The sequence below is a fragment of the Triticum dicoccoides genome, chromosome 1B (genome assembly GCF_002162155.2).
Source record: "Triticum dicoccoides isolate Atlit2015 ecotype Zavitan chromosome 1B, WEW_v2.0, whole genome shotgun sequence".
Taxonomy (NCBI): Eukaryota; Viridiplantae; Streptophyta; class Magnoliopsida; order Poales; family Poaceae; genus Triticum; species Triticum dicoccoides.
Genome location: NC_041381.1, coordinates 288384990 through 288398774, shown reverse-complemented (window position 1 = coordinate 288398774; position 13785 = coordinate 288384990).

Genomic DNA, 13785 nt, shown 5'->3' with positions numbered 1-13785 from the left:
GAGGGTGCGCGAATGGCCTTCGCCCGCGCAAAGGTGCACTGGGCGAAGATGGATGCTGAAAAGCTGATGACCGAGGGACTGCCGGAGGGGAAGGAGCACCGCAAGCCCGAGTTATATTATGATAGTATCCTGAAAGGATCCCGCCTTGCAGCGGAGCAATGCACCAAGGACATTATATTTCCATGAATACGGTCATGTTGTCCTTTGTAATGTTGAACAAGGTCATTTCTATTATTTATTGCCTGTTTATTTGAAAAAAAATCCTCTTGTGCGGCCGTTTTATATATTAATCCTGAGAGTTGGCCAGTCGTCGGCTTCTGCCCCCACGTAGGAAGTACGGGGGTGTTCGGGATAAACCTGAGCACTCTTTATCCCAGTTTGGGATCCTTGAAGGAGGTGTTCAGCGCAACGAACCAGGCAATCGGACTATAAGGCTTTATCACTCTCACTTAGCCATAGGAGTTTAACAAAAGGAAGGTAGGCGCAACCCCTGGTGTTCGGAAGACCGCACGAGGGGCTCTATAAGCACCTGATCGGAAGAAAAATCGATCCATCACACACTGCTTTAGTTATCGCATAATGCGGAAGAAATCCTTAAAGGTTTTACAACCTCTCGAACAGCTGACCAGCTCTCGCCGTATCATGACAGTCAGTTTTTGGCTTTCTCTACCGAGGCGCTCGTTCGGAAGAATGAGGACACAATCGCAGTAGTTCTCCCTATGCAGCCGCCGATATAGCGGAACGTAAGGCAGCAAAACATGGGAGCCGGGCAAACCCAACTATTGACCCGAGACATGATTTGGAGCTGATGCATATAATGCTATAAGTTCGGGGTGCCGAACGACCGCGAAGGTGTTCGGACTTTATTGTCGTGTTATGGGTACAATGAAGCCCCTGGCATATTAAGGCATATTACGGTGTACGGATGCCAAAGAGTGTCAATAAGAAATAACAGCAGATAAGCATCATATAAAGGCACATGTTGTAATTGAATAACACGTCGATGCGTATGAGTACAGGTAATGTGATAAAAAGAAATATGACTTCGGAACCTGCTGAGACCAGGCGGGAGGAGGCTGTTTGCGGATCCAGAGTGTAATCGGATGGTCATCGAGGGGAATATCTAAGGATTCCCTTATGCGTTCGAGTTGTTTCCGTGTCGCCAGTCCTGGCCTTCGCAAAAGTGAACCTGCAAAGAAAATGCAAGAGACGTTTGTGTGCCACAGGGCGGTTGAGCCGCAGTGTGTGTTCAATCCTAGATTTCCTCCGTTTACTGCCGGAGTGTTTTAATTGAGCTCGGGATGAGCCGGGCTATACTGCCACAAAGTAGTTGGACTCCCTTGAAGGTGTCTGGGTGCTTGGCCGTCGACTCGAGGTTCGATTGAAAGATGCCACTCATTGCTTCTATTGTTAAGGCAGCAGTATACTCTTCGGCACAGAGGGGGAGTTTGGCCTTGCCATTAACTATTATGACGTTGCACGGACCGGGCATCTTGAGCTTTTGGTAGGCATAATTTGGCACCGCGTTGAATCGAGCAAACATGGTTCGTCCGAGCAGTGCATGATAATTACTGCGAAAAGGGACGATGTCAAAGATTAACTCTTCGGTACGGTAATTGTCCGGTGATCCGAAGACTACCTCCAGAGTGATGGAGCCTGTACAAGCGGGCCTCCACACCTTGTATAACACCTTTAAAGGTGGTTTTAGTGGGCTTGATTATTGAAAGATCAATACCCATCTCGCACACTGTGTCCTGATACAACAGGTTTAGACTGCTGCCTCCGTCCATAAGGACTCGTGTGAGGTGGAATCCATCAATTATTGGGTCAAGGACTAGTGCAGCTGAATTGCCCTGATTGGTATTGGCCGGACGATCCATACGGTCGAAGGTGATCGGCCATAGTTTATATTGTGGGGCGACTGGGTCCGTTAAGTCGACATCCCTAAGAGTGCACATCTGTTCCAGCTTGGGAATGTGGGTGGCGTTTATCATATTCGCCATTTTGATTTGCGGGGGAAATTTCTTTTGCCCTACTGTGTTCGATGATCGGGGCTTCTCGTCGTCGTCATCGCTTTGAGACCCCTTCTCCTTGTTTTCGGCACCTGACCTGCCAGCTTGTTTGAAGACCCAGCATTCTCTGTTGGTATGATTGGCTGGTGTCCCTGGGGTGCCATGAATTTGGCATGGATGGTTGAGTATGCGCTCCAGAATGGGCGGTCCTGGATTGTTCTTTTGGAATGGCTTTTTTCGCTGACCGGACTTAGAGCCACTGAATCCGGCATTGACGGTCGTGTCTTCGGCGTTATTGCCATTATTGTGACACTTGTATTTGTTGCGTTGGGGCTTGCCGTTGCTATCTCTGGCCTCTGATGTGCCAGGATTGCTTGTTGTGCTGTTGCTATGAGCCAACTAGCTATCCTCGCCCGCACAAAAGCGGGTCATGATTGTCGTGAGGGCTGCCATGGACTTCAGCTTTTCTTGACCGAGATGTCGGGCAAGCCACTTGTCACAGATGTTATGCTTAAAGGCCGCTAGGGCTTCGGCATCCGGACAGTCGACAATTTGGTTCTTTTTAGTTAGGAACCGAGTCCAGAATTTCTTGGCTGACTCTCTGGGCTATTGGGTTATGTGACTTAAGTCATTAGCATCCGATGGTCACACATAAGTGCCCTGGAAGTTATCTAGGAATGCGTCTACCAGGTTCTCCCAACTTCCAATGGAGTTTGCCGGTAAACTATTTAGCCAATGCCGAGACGGTCCCTTGAGTTTTAGTGGGAGGTACTTGATGGCATGTAGATCATCCCCGCGGGCTAGGTGAATGTGGAGAAAGAAATCTTCTATCCATACCGCGGGGTCTGTAGTCCCATCGTAGGGCTTGATATTTACGGGCTTAAACCCTTCTGGGAATTCATGATCCATTACTTCGTCAGTGAAGCATAGGGGCTGTGCGGCGCCTCTATGCCGGCCTACATCACGACGCAGTTCAAATGAGTCTGGTCTGTTGTATTCGGCCCGGTCGGATTTGTATTTAGTATATCCGGCATGACGGTCATCGTCACGCGTTGGGGCGCGCCCCCGTGACCCGTAGATTGATCTTGACTGTCCTGCTTTGTTTTCCAATTTGTCTCGCAGGTCAAGCGTGTAGCCCCGGGCCTTCGTGTTTTTGTTTGTTTGGCGACAAGGTGCGGGCTGGTGTTCGGGCTGATATGCCGCTTTGTCTCAGCCACGAGGTGTCCGGTCAGCTGCATCTTGTGCTGGTAGTGTAGGCTCTAGTGCCTCCTCCTCGAGTTAAGGTAACAAACTATGCTTTGTGTAACTTTTGGTTGGGCGCTCGAGCCCGTATTCCTCGGCTGCCAGGACCTTAGTCCACCTATCAGTTAGCAGATTTTTATTAGCTTGAAGTTGCTGCTGCTTTTTCTTCAGGCTTTTTGCGGTGGCTATAAGCCAGCGCTTGAAGCGCTCCTACTCGACGGGGTCCTTAGGCACGATAAACTCTTCGTCGCCGAGGCTCACCTCGTCTTCGGAGAGAGGCATGTAATTGTCGTCCTATGAATCTCCATCCATTGTCTGTTCATCAGGGCTAGCTTGCCCATCCTCCCGCCCGGCTTGCTCGACGCTTGGCTGGGCGAGATTGTTTTTCTCTTCAGCATTATCCGGAGTGCTATTGTCTCCTGTGCCGGTATCACTATTTTTGCTATGGCGGGGCTTAGAGCGGCGCCGCTTACGTCGTCGCTTAGATTGTTTCTCAAGGGGGTTGTCCTCTATTGCCTCATCGCCATTGCTTCCTTTGGGTGTGTCCACCATATATATGTCGTATGACGAGGTGGCTGTCCAGCGCCCCATGGGCGGTGGTTCCCGTTCTTCTCCTGCATCGTCGTCCATACCATCGATGTCTTCGGAGTCGAAATCAAGCATGTCGGTTAAGTCGTCGACAGTGGCTATTAAGTGGGTGGTGGGTGGAGAACGAATTTTTTCATCGTTCGCTTCCCACTCAATCCGGACATAGTTCGGCCAAGAGTCTCCTGATAGGGAGATGGATTTTAGTGAATTTAGCACGTCACCCAAGGGCGAGTGCTGAAAGATATCCGCGAAGGTAAACTCCATGATCGGTGCCCAATCAAGTTCGATGGGCACGGATGCGCGTGGTTCGGAGCCTATGGCCGGAGACGAGTCCGAGGGTCCCATGACGCAGACCTCATTGGAGGTGAAGTCTGTGTTCAGCTCTATCGCCAATGAGTGTGCGGCCTCCGGGGCGGGGTCTATCCACCCGTCCTCGGATGGCACGATCTGCTCCAGATCTAAGGCCAGGGCAGCCGCAGGTGCGTTCTCTTGAACACCGTCCGATGGAAGGTCTAAGCCATGCTCATCGCGACTGTACGGTGCACCTGTCGTGGGCTCAAATCCGTCGAAGATCAAGTCTCCACGGATGTCGGCAGTGTAGTTCAGGCTTCCTGACCTGATGGCCAGGGGCGTAGCTATCGATCTGCTCCAGATGGCCAAGCGAGTTGGCCCGCAGTGCGAAGCCGCCGAATACGAAGATCTGTCTCGGGAGGAAAACCTCAACCTGGATCACATCATTGTAGATGATTGAAGGAGACATCAAGCCTTGTCGCGACGACATAGTGGAACTCTCAATGAAAGCACCAATGTCGGTGTCAAAACCGGCGGATCTCGGGTAGGGGGTCCCAAACTGTGCGTCTAAGGCTAATGGTAACAGGAGGCGGGGGACATGATGTTTATCCAGGTTCGGCCCTCTCTATGGAGGTAATACCCTACTTCCTGCTTGATTGATCTTGATGATATGAGTATTACAAGAGTTGATCTACCACGAAATCGTAAAGGCTAAACCCTGGAAGCTAGCCTATGATTATGACTGTTGTTGTCCTACAAACTAAACCCTCCGGTTTATATAGACACCGGAGGGGGCTAGGGTTACACAGAGTCGGTTACAGAGAAGGAAATCTACATATCCGAATTGCTAAGCTTGCTTTCCACGCAAAGGAGAGTCCCACCCGGACACGGGACGAAGTCTTCAATCTTGTATTTTCACAGTCCAATAGTCCGACACAAGTACATAGTCCGGTTGTCCGAGTACCGCCTAATCCAGGACTCCCTCAAGTAGATCCGTATGGATGAGCAAACCTCTATCTCAAATGAGCTAATCCTTTGCTAACCCTAGAAAGAAGGTGGAGGTGGTCTATTTATAGTCTAGATGGGTGAAAGGGTAAGTGGGAAGGGATTCAAGGCCGAAGGCCCGCGGCTACCCACAGGCAGTTACTGCACATCCGATGGGGGTCGGATGTCCGGTGGCTCGGGACGGGTCGGACGTCCAGAAGTCTTCAGACTTCCGCTGTTTTCCTTTTGTGAAGGTGGCACCGGACGTTCGGTCGGCGTCGGTCATCCGGGCGCTGGGACTTGTTGGTCGTCCGGTATCTGGCGGTCGTCCGGGTGCTGTAGAGTCCCCCGACTGTAGTTGTTCTGGCAGGCTGAATCTCCAGGCGTCGGACGTCCGGTAAGGACCGGTCGTCCGGTGGTTGTGACTTGTAGCAGCTCCGTTTCTTTCATCTTGTCTTCCATGCTTCCCTCGCGGATGGTGTAGGTTATCCTTGGCGCTTGCACTCCTCTTCGTCGTCCATGAAGCTCCGACAATACCTATGCATGCAAACGAGAGGATTGTCAGGTAGTATACCCTCCTCGAAGGGGTCAAGTGAACACGTGTAAAGGAGATGATTCACCTTTGTGTATGTGAAGTAGATGTCGCACATGTCACTTGCCAAACGGACTCTTGACATGGTGATGCCCGTAGGATGCTCTGCATCATTCGCCTTGCTGGCTCAGCTTTGTTGGCAGGGGTTACTTCTAGTGCTTCATCTTGTATCTATGTCTTGGTCTTCTTGATGTGCTCTTCGATCCTGGGCTAGTCTCTGTCAAGACACCTTGTCGGGGATGCTGCCACCATCCGTGCGTAAGTCTGGGGTACTAAGGACCCCGTTCTTAGTGCATCGACACATATGAAGATACCTTGGAGTTTGATGTGGTTCCTATGACTATGTGCCATCTCCTCTTAGGAAGACCTTGCACTACCACAGGATGCTGCTAACACGACACTACAATGAGAGACCCTTCGACGAAATTGTGTGTGACGCATTAATCGCAAACGGTGATGTCAAGAAACTATGAAAAATGATGTGATATGTTTGAGATGGCAGAGACATCAACACGGTTCACATTGTAGTTACGTGTGTGATGCATGGCATACGGTTCACTCCAACAAACTGTTTGTGATGAGGCAGAACAACAGAAATAGGCATCCAGAAGAAGGTGTGTGCGATATACGACATACAGTTATACGACTTACAGTTCACTCGGATGAACTATTTGTGATTAGGCAACTCAGCAGATACTGTCAACTAGATGAAGGTGTGTGTGATATACGGCATACAATTCACTTGGATGAACTGTTTGTGATTAGGCAACTCCACAAATATGGCCAGCCAAATCAAGGTGTGTGCGATAGAGGGCATACAGTTCACTCGGATGAACTATTTGCGTTGAGCCAAGAGAACGGATACGGTTCAGCTTAACAAGATGTGTGTGATACGCGGCAAACAGGTCTGTAATCAGAAATGTGTGCGAAGACCAATAATAACACACGATTGCTGCTCATAAGATGTGTGTGTTGTGCAATGTGATTACATAAAAAACAACAACATATATATACACACACACTTATAAGGACATGGTTGCATAACCAAATTAAACATCCAATTACATAGGTGGCTATTACACACATGACATTTGCACACACCAAAGTAAACTATTACATGCTTAATTACATAGGTGGCTACTACACACATGAAATTTCCACAGACCAAAGTAAACTATATATTACATGCATAATTAACTAGGATAAATCATCATCTGATCATCATCTACTTCTTGTGACGCTTGCCGCTACTGCTCTGCTTGTGGCTCGGTCTGGCCTCATCGATTTCGGGAAGGAGGCACTTCCTCATGTCAAAGATTTGCCTATGCATCTCGTAGCATGTGTACATGCTCTTGGTCGTGAACCTGAGGTGAGGTTCATCCAGGCCCCATGCTAGGATACCGGATGTGTTCTGTTGGCATCCTACTTCATCTTTTCATACTAGGGCTCGATGATGGCCGAGGTGACTTCAACCAGGGAGTCTTTCTTCGTTTTACCCCAGACCCTGTAGTGGTCACGGATTTCGACAAGGTTCTTGCGGGCCAAACATGTAACCTTGAGTGCTTTTACATCATCGGAGGTTTCCACCGTAGCGAACTTATAGTTGGTGCTGTTGATAAACTTGGCAAAATGGTAGCAAAGCTCTGTGGCCATGCAGTAGTGGTAGATGAGGACATGCTGGTGCACGCACAACTAGGCAATGACAACCTTCTGATCTTTGTCGGGATGACCAACGGTGTACTGGAGGTCGATGCCGACCACCTTGTACTTGTATCGAGCAGGCAACTGCTCCACGGTGTTGATGTATTCCTCCACCACGCCAAGTCGATGGTGTAAACCACACCACCGAGAGGTCCGTCTCGCTCGCATGGGTCTCCACTTTATGCTCACCGAACTCCATTGGAGTGCCACTAGATATCCTCTCTGTATGTGTCATCATGGGTGTGCTTGTTGTGTTGTGGGGCACGATCAAGAGGTTGAAGAGACTAAGGTTATAATGGCCGCGTGAATTAATGGGGAAGCCAAACGGCCTGGAATATTGGCACGCACAGATGGCAGTTCTAATTTGCAGTGTGTAACCCCATCGTGTCGCACGTAACTGCATCCTGGTGATGCACGCGACGCAACCGCATGCATATGTGCCGTCCAACGTGATCGGGCATAGACCCCAACCGCTGGCAGAGCGCACGTGCAGGGACGCAAGCAGAGCGCTTCGCGGTAGACCCCAACCGCTGGCAGAGCGCACGTGCAGGGACGCAAGCAGAGCGCTTCGCGGTCGCCTCAACGGCAAGCAATCATATATATGCATAGGGCAGTTGAACATGCAAGGAAAAGATGTCCACAAGCCGAGTGCATGGATGTACGCTAGCAGAATGCGCCACGGCGCCTAACGGCGAGCAGACACACTGAGGGATGCGAGCAGAGCATGCTGCGGCACCTAACGGCGAGCAGAGCACACCGAGGGACGCGAGCAGAGGCCAGCACAATGATACATGGCAAAAAAGACGAACTGTGCGAGCGATGGAGGAGACATCAAGCATGATTCAGATTAGAGTTGTGTGTGCGATATGTGGCATACAGTTGATCCATCCAAGTTGTTTATGATGGAATAAGTCGTGTGTGTTGTGGGCAAACGATTGCTGGTATACAACCGTCTGTGATCGATGAATTCATCACCGATGGGTTCCCTAGTGTGGTCCGTGTGCGACGTGATATGCCATGTCTGCACAACATCTATGCTCTGGGTACAAAAGAACAGATATACTTATAACAGGACATGATTGCAAGACCAAATTAAACATCCAATTATGTTATATAACAAATACCATAAATATCGCAAGGTTCAAATTCCAGCATTACATGGCCCAAATTCAAAGATTACAAGGTTCATACTATTGTGACACATAAAATTCATCTTCTTCAAAATATTTTTCATGCATTTTTCTTCAAAGGGATCAGCCACCGAGAAGTCATATAGCGGCTCGATACAGTGACTTCTGAATAATCTATCATATGAAGTTACAAACTGAAATTTAACTTCTGCAGAGCCTTTTCCATTCAGTTGTAGACGTCTGTGCTCTTTAGCAATCCATTCACTTCTGTGCAGTAAATATAGAGCAAACCTCATTACCTTGAGCTACCTTGCTTTCTCGACAAAGAACTTGGGGAATTTAATTTCTGGTGTGGTGCCTCGGTACTCATTAGAAGTTATTTTTGTGAGATGAAGATCAATGCATTCAATGGGATTGTTATATTCCCCAACATTTTCTACCTTCGGGCCTGCTAGTATCTGCAAACGAAGACAACATATTAGTGCCTAGATGCAGATTTGAACACCTCAGGCCTCTTTGATTTGCAGGATTTCTAAGAAACACGAAAAGAGTGAAATGCCATCTTCAATCTTTCATGATTAACATCTTAAAAAATATATGTATTGAAATCCTCCAAATTTCCTTTGAAAATCATTCAAAATTTGTCACTGTGATCATGGGTAAAAGTGACAACAAATTGAGCACCGTTGTGGTTAACAAATAACGGGAAAGGAGCATCACCTTGATGTATAGCTTCTCCCTGCAAGGAAAGCATCTAAGGAATCTAACAACTTCATCCAGATCGGGGCCGACAGATTGTAGTGCCAAGATCTTCACTGTGCGCAGTGGCTGGGTCAAGCTTGTGGGAATCATTTTCTGGATGACAGGCAAACATATAGATCAACGAAAATTACATAAAATGTGTTGTCAATTAATATATAGGAAGAAGAAGAAGAAGAAGAAGAAGACGGTTGTACCTGAACAGATAATGATCCAGTAACAAGTTCATTGAATTCAGCACAGGAATAGCCCAACACTGTCAATTCCGGTGTGTGAATGATCCTGATTCTTGCTGGACCTAATTTGTCAAGTACATACAATCTCTGGAGGAAAGGCGCATTCTCAATGACCATATCGTGAAACACCTCAACTGACAGCCTTGGACAGCGCCAGCAATGCACATAAATTTCACGAACATCCGTCGAGGTGATGTGGAGGCAACTGAACCCATCCATCGCATGAAGACGAAGATGCTCGAATGATGTACATCCGATGAGCAGGCGCTCCAAATCCTCCTTCGAGATGCGAACGACAATGAGCTCAAGGTGCTTAAGTTTAGGGAGATGAAGAGCATGCACGGCATCAATCTGGGGGGAAATGCACTACCTGAATGTAGCGCAGGCAGCGTGGGCGCGAGGCGGAGCACGGAGGCCCAACATGAAAGCTGAGCTCCTCTAACCGATCTAGGGTTGGGGAGAGGAACCAGTAGTGAAACCTGGGGTCGGCCTTGCAGTTGGAACTAAACTTGCCAATAGCAATAGCAAGGCGCCTGACCGGCCCAGGGTGCATGGCGAGGATGTGGGACAATGCGTCTAGGCGTTGCCGCTCCCCGCTGCAAAGCTCGTCATCGACGATCAGGTCTAGGGGGGTGGACTACTAGAGGGGGCACCACCGCTGCGAGATTACAGTGCTCCGCATGCTAGATTTGATGGGAAGGTGGGATATGATGGTTACCAACATCTCGTCACAGAGGTTGCTAATGAAGTCCACGCTCGTCGGAGGCTCTTGCGGTTCTAGCTTGACCCGCCCCTGCTTGTTGGTTGGCTCATCCTCCATCGTGCATCAGGCAGCGATCCTTGACGGTGGTGCTTGTAGATGAGAATGAAGGACTGTTCTATGTACCTTCCTGAGGAAGCTGAAACAAAAGTCCAAAACCAACAATAAATTGCAGCACTAGTGGCTTGCTTCCCGGTACAGTGAGCGTCCGCGGTGGACTACTCATAGTCTTCCTGTCAAATCAAACAGCTGCTCGCGGTAGTAAATGGTTAGTTATACGACCACGGTTGGAATAATAGGACTGTTTGTGATAATAACATGGTGGCTATTTGTTAAAAAATGCCTAGGAAAATCAATGAATGAAAAGGCAAAACAAACCCTGAATAATTTCATATTTTTAGCACGACACAATTATAGTTGCATGTTGCCTCTATAAAATAAATCAAGGCGGGAAGAGATAGCGTATGTCATTTCGCACACAGATCAGGGGACCAAGTTCCCTCTCAGAACCATGAGGCTTCTTGAGAGAAGCTCCGGTTTGTATGAAAGAAAATATGGGTTGAAGTGGAGTTGAAAAGGGCAACAATATCTAACTCCAGCTTACAAAAGGTCCAAAAGACGAGGATTAATTGTTCATCAGGTTTACACAAAATCTAGAATGAACAGGACAATAACATCTAACTCAACCAAAGTTTTCGGCAGTCACAATCAAATGGATAGGTCAGATCCATAAAATCAAGATCTTGTGCCAGTCTACTGGTACATGAAGACAAGTTGTTGTAAATAGAAGCCGAGCACATTCAGAAGCCCTTTTGTCCACCTGAAACTTCTTTTTATGCTGTTCAACATGTCCATCCGTGAGAAAGTTTTTGTTAAAAAACTTAATCCTTACGGACAATAGTACTCTCGCAATCAACAGGAAGAATGTGACAAAGCTAGTGTTTGCATGGTTGGATGCATATCCTTCCAGCGTTATTGTCCTTAGACGAATGCCATGAGAACTGAGAAAATCCCAGTGCTTCTTATGCCACCAATTGGTTATACCTTTTTGTCCATGTCCTTTTACCTAAATAGACATGAAGACTGAAAATAGTTAATGTCTAAAAAAAGAGTATGTCGAAAGAGCGATAGTTGAACGGTTAATTCTAGTAAATTATATCAATGTGCTTGATATCATCACCTCTATATACAAATTCTCCAGACATGGAAAGCATCCTAGCAAGCCGATAATCCTGTTTAGATCAAAACACCACATACTGATTGTAAGGTCTTGACAGAATCCAACACCATTAATAGGGTATCCATGGACAAACTCTTCATTGAACATAGAACATAATATTAGTACCAGAATTGTACTCCAAGATTATATAAAACTTATGCGCACAAATGAAAAATGCAGCTTATGATTACAAAAGTGTTGATGATAATATACAGTACATAAATAAGTGTGGAGCCAACCACCATCTTGTAACCTTCAAACGGATTACACCCAAGGCCTCCAGTTTAGGCGCAAAGACCACAGTTATTTGTGAAGGTGCATAACGATAATCAAGGAGCAGCCTTTGGAGTGAAGGGGCTTCTTTGATGATGAGCTCCTCTCCTTTCAAGCAAATTCCAATGCTTACAAGGTGAGGCGAATTTATTTGGAGATAATGGATATGGATTTCTTTTCCAAAAACAAGCAGCAAGTGCTCCAAGGCAGGGCAACACGAGTGGGTGATTTTGTGCGGTGAGGCCTCCGACAGATCGACCACCACAAGCGCGAGTTTTTTAGTAGTGCAAGTCGAAGCATTTGTACTTGATTGTCTGCTGATGGCACTGGGCCAAGGTGGCAGTGTGGAGAGAGGAGGAAAATGATGAGATGGACATCGGTGGTGGGGGCACAGCTACAACACTTGGTGGGAAGCTATTTGCGTAGTAATGGTAGAAATCAAGATGCTGGAGTTTTTTGAATTGACGGGATGTCATCCAGGCGTCCACCATGTAGGGTATGTGCAACAGGCAGCATGTTGGGATGCATAGGCATTGAACGGAGCCTTGGTGGGAAGAGATGATGGATCTGTGGAGTTCAAAATCATGAACGACAGATGGCCGGCGACAGTCGAGATTAAGAGGCGTGGCGCACCATAGAGTGCGCCACCAGGAGGGAGGACCTATCCTTGGTGGGGAGAAGGAAGATGATCTCCCCAAGGATGGCATCTGGGAGATCGCTGATGCGGTCCGCCCAAAATTCTATGGGTTCCTCGGATCCAGGGGTGTGGTCGCTTTTGCCCGCGCTGTCGGGTGCAGGATCTACAGCGGGCGGTGCCGCTGGCCGGAGCCTCATCTATGTACATACCAATCTGGAAAAAATGGCAGAAACATACATCTAGGACATTCAAATCCATTCTCAGGATCTGGAAGAAAAAGGCACAAACATGTATTTAGGACACTCAAAATCAATTCTCAAGATCTGGCTATGAATTATTAGCACGAACGTTAACCCTAGTTGGATTATTAGCAAAAAAATCATTTGTACAGAACAAATAATTAATCATTAACCATATATACCATTCAAACAATCAATACACTACACTGATCTAACGAAATCTTACTCTTATTTCATGGACTATGTCGGGGTACACAAACAGGGGTGTATGTTTTCCTCTGACTTGTGCATGGACAGCAAACCACTGGTTCGGCAACTCTCAACATCCAAGACAAGACCAAGCAGAAGAGATAGCTCTTCGAGAAATCGAAGGGCGGATCAAGAAGACCAAGTCAAGCTAAAGGAGCAAGATACCACTAAGGAAAAACCTCCCTTGCCGCGCAGGAGAGCCTGGCGAGGTCGAGGTTGCCCCGAAGACAAGTCTCAAGACTACCCCGGCAAGCTTGCTGGGGACACTGAGGGTGGACTACCCCGCCAAGGCTCCACCGCTCCACCTCAAAGCAACGCAAGTCATCGATCAGTGCGGTGTCGAGCCCCCAAGTGACTAAGTGGCTGTCATTTGGCACGTGGCAGCCACTTTTGAAGGAAATCACCTCCAAATGACACCCGTCCAGAGATGTGTCACGCAGGCAGGCGAGAAAGTGGATGAACTACGATGTGACACTAAGCAGTGCGTTTAATGCACCTTGTCCTGTCTGCAGAGTTAGGTATGATAGCATTGTTTGCTATCTAATCAGTATGGAATGATTGATTTGCCATTGTGGTGACCCCTTGATCTATAAAATGAGGGCCATGGCAACCTTAGAAAGGATTCGGACCCTTGTACTCTCGTATGCGCGTAGCTTCTCTTGCCCTGTGGCAACCTTGCCGGGCTAGAGCGTTGCATCTCCACCACGGTCCCCTCATCAATCCACCAAAGCAGGAGTAGGGTTTTACGCCTCGCGGCCGCCCGAACCTGGGTAAAACTGCCCATGTGATCACTGTCGTGCTGCTCTGCACCCTCCGCTCTTTGTGCAATGTGCTCTTCCCCCTGCTAAACCACAAGGGGCCGATGGCCCCAGA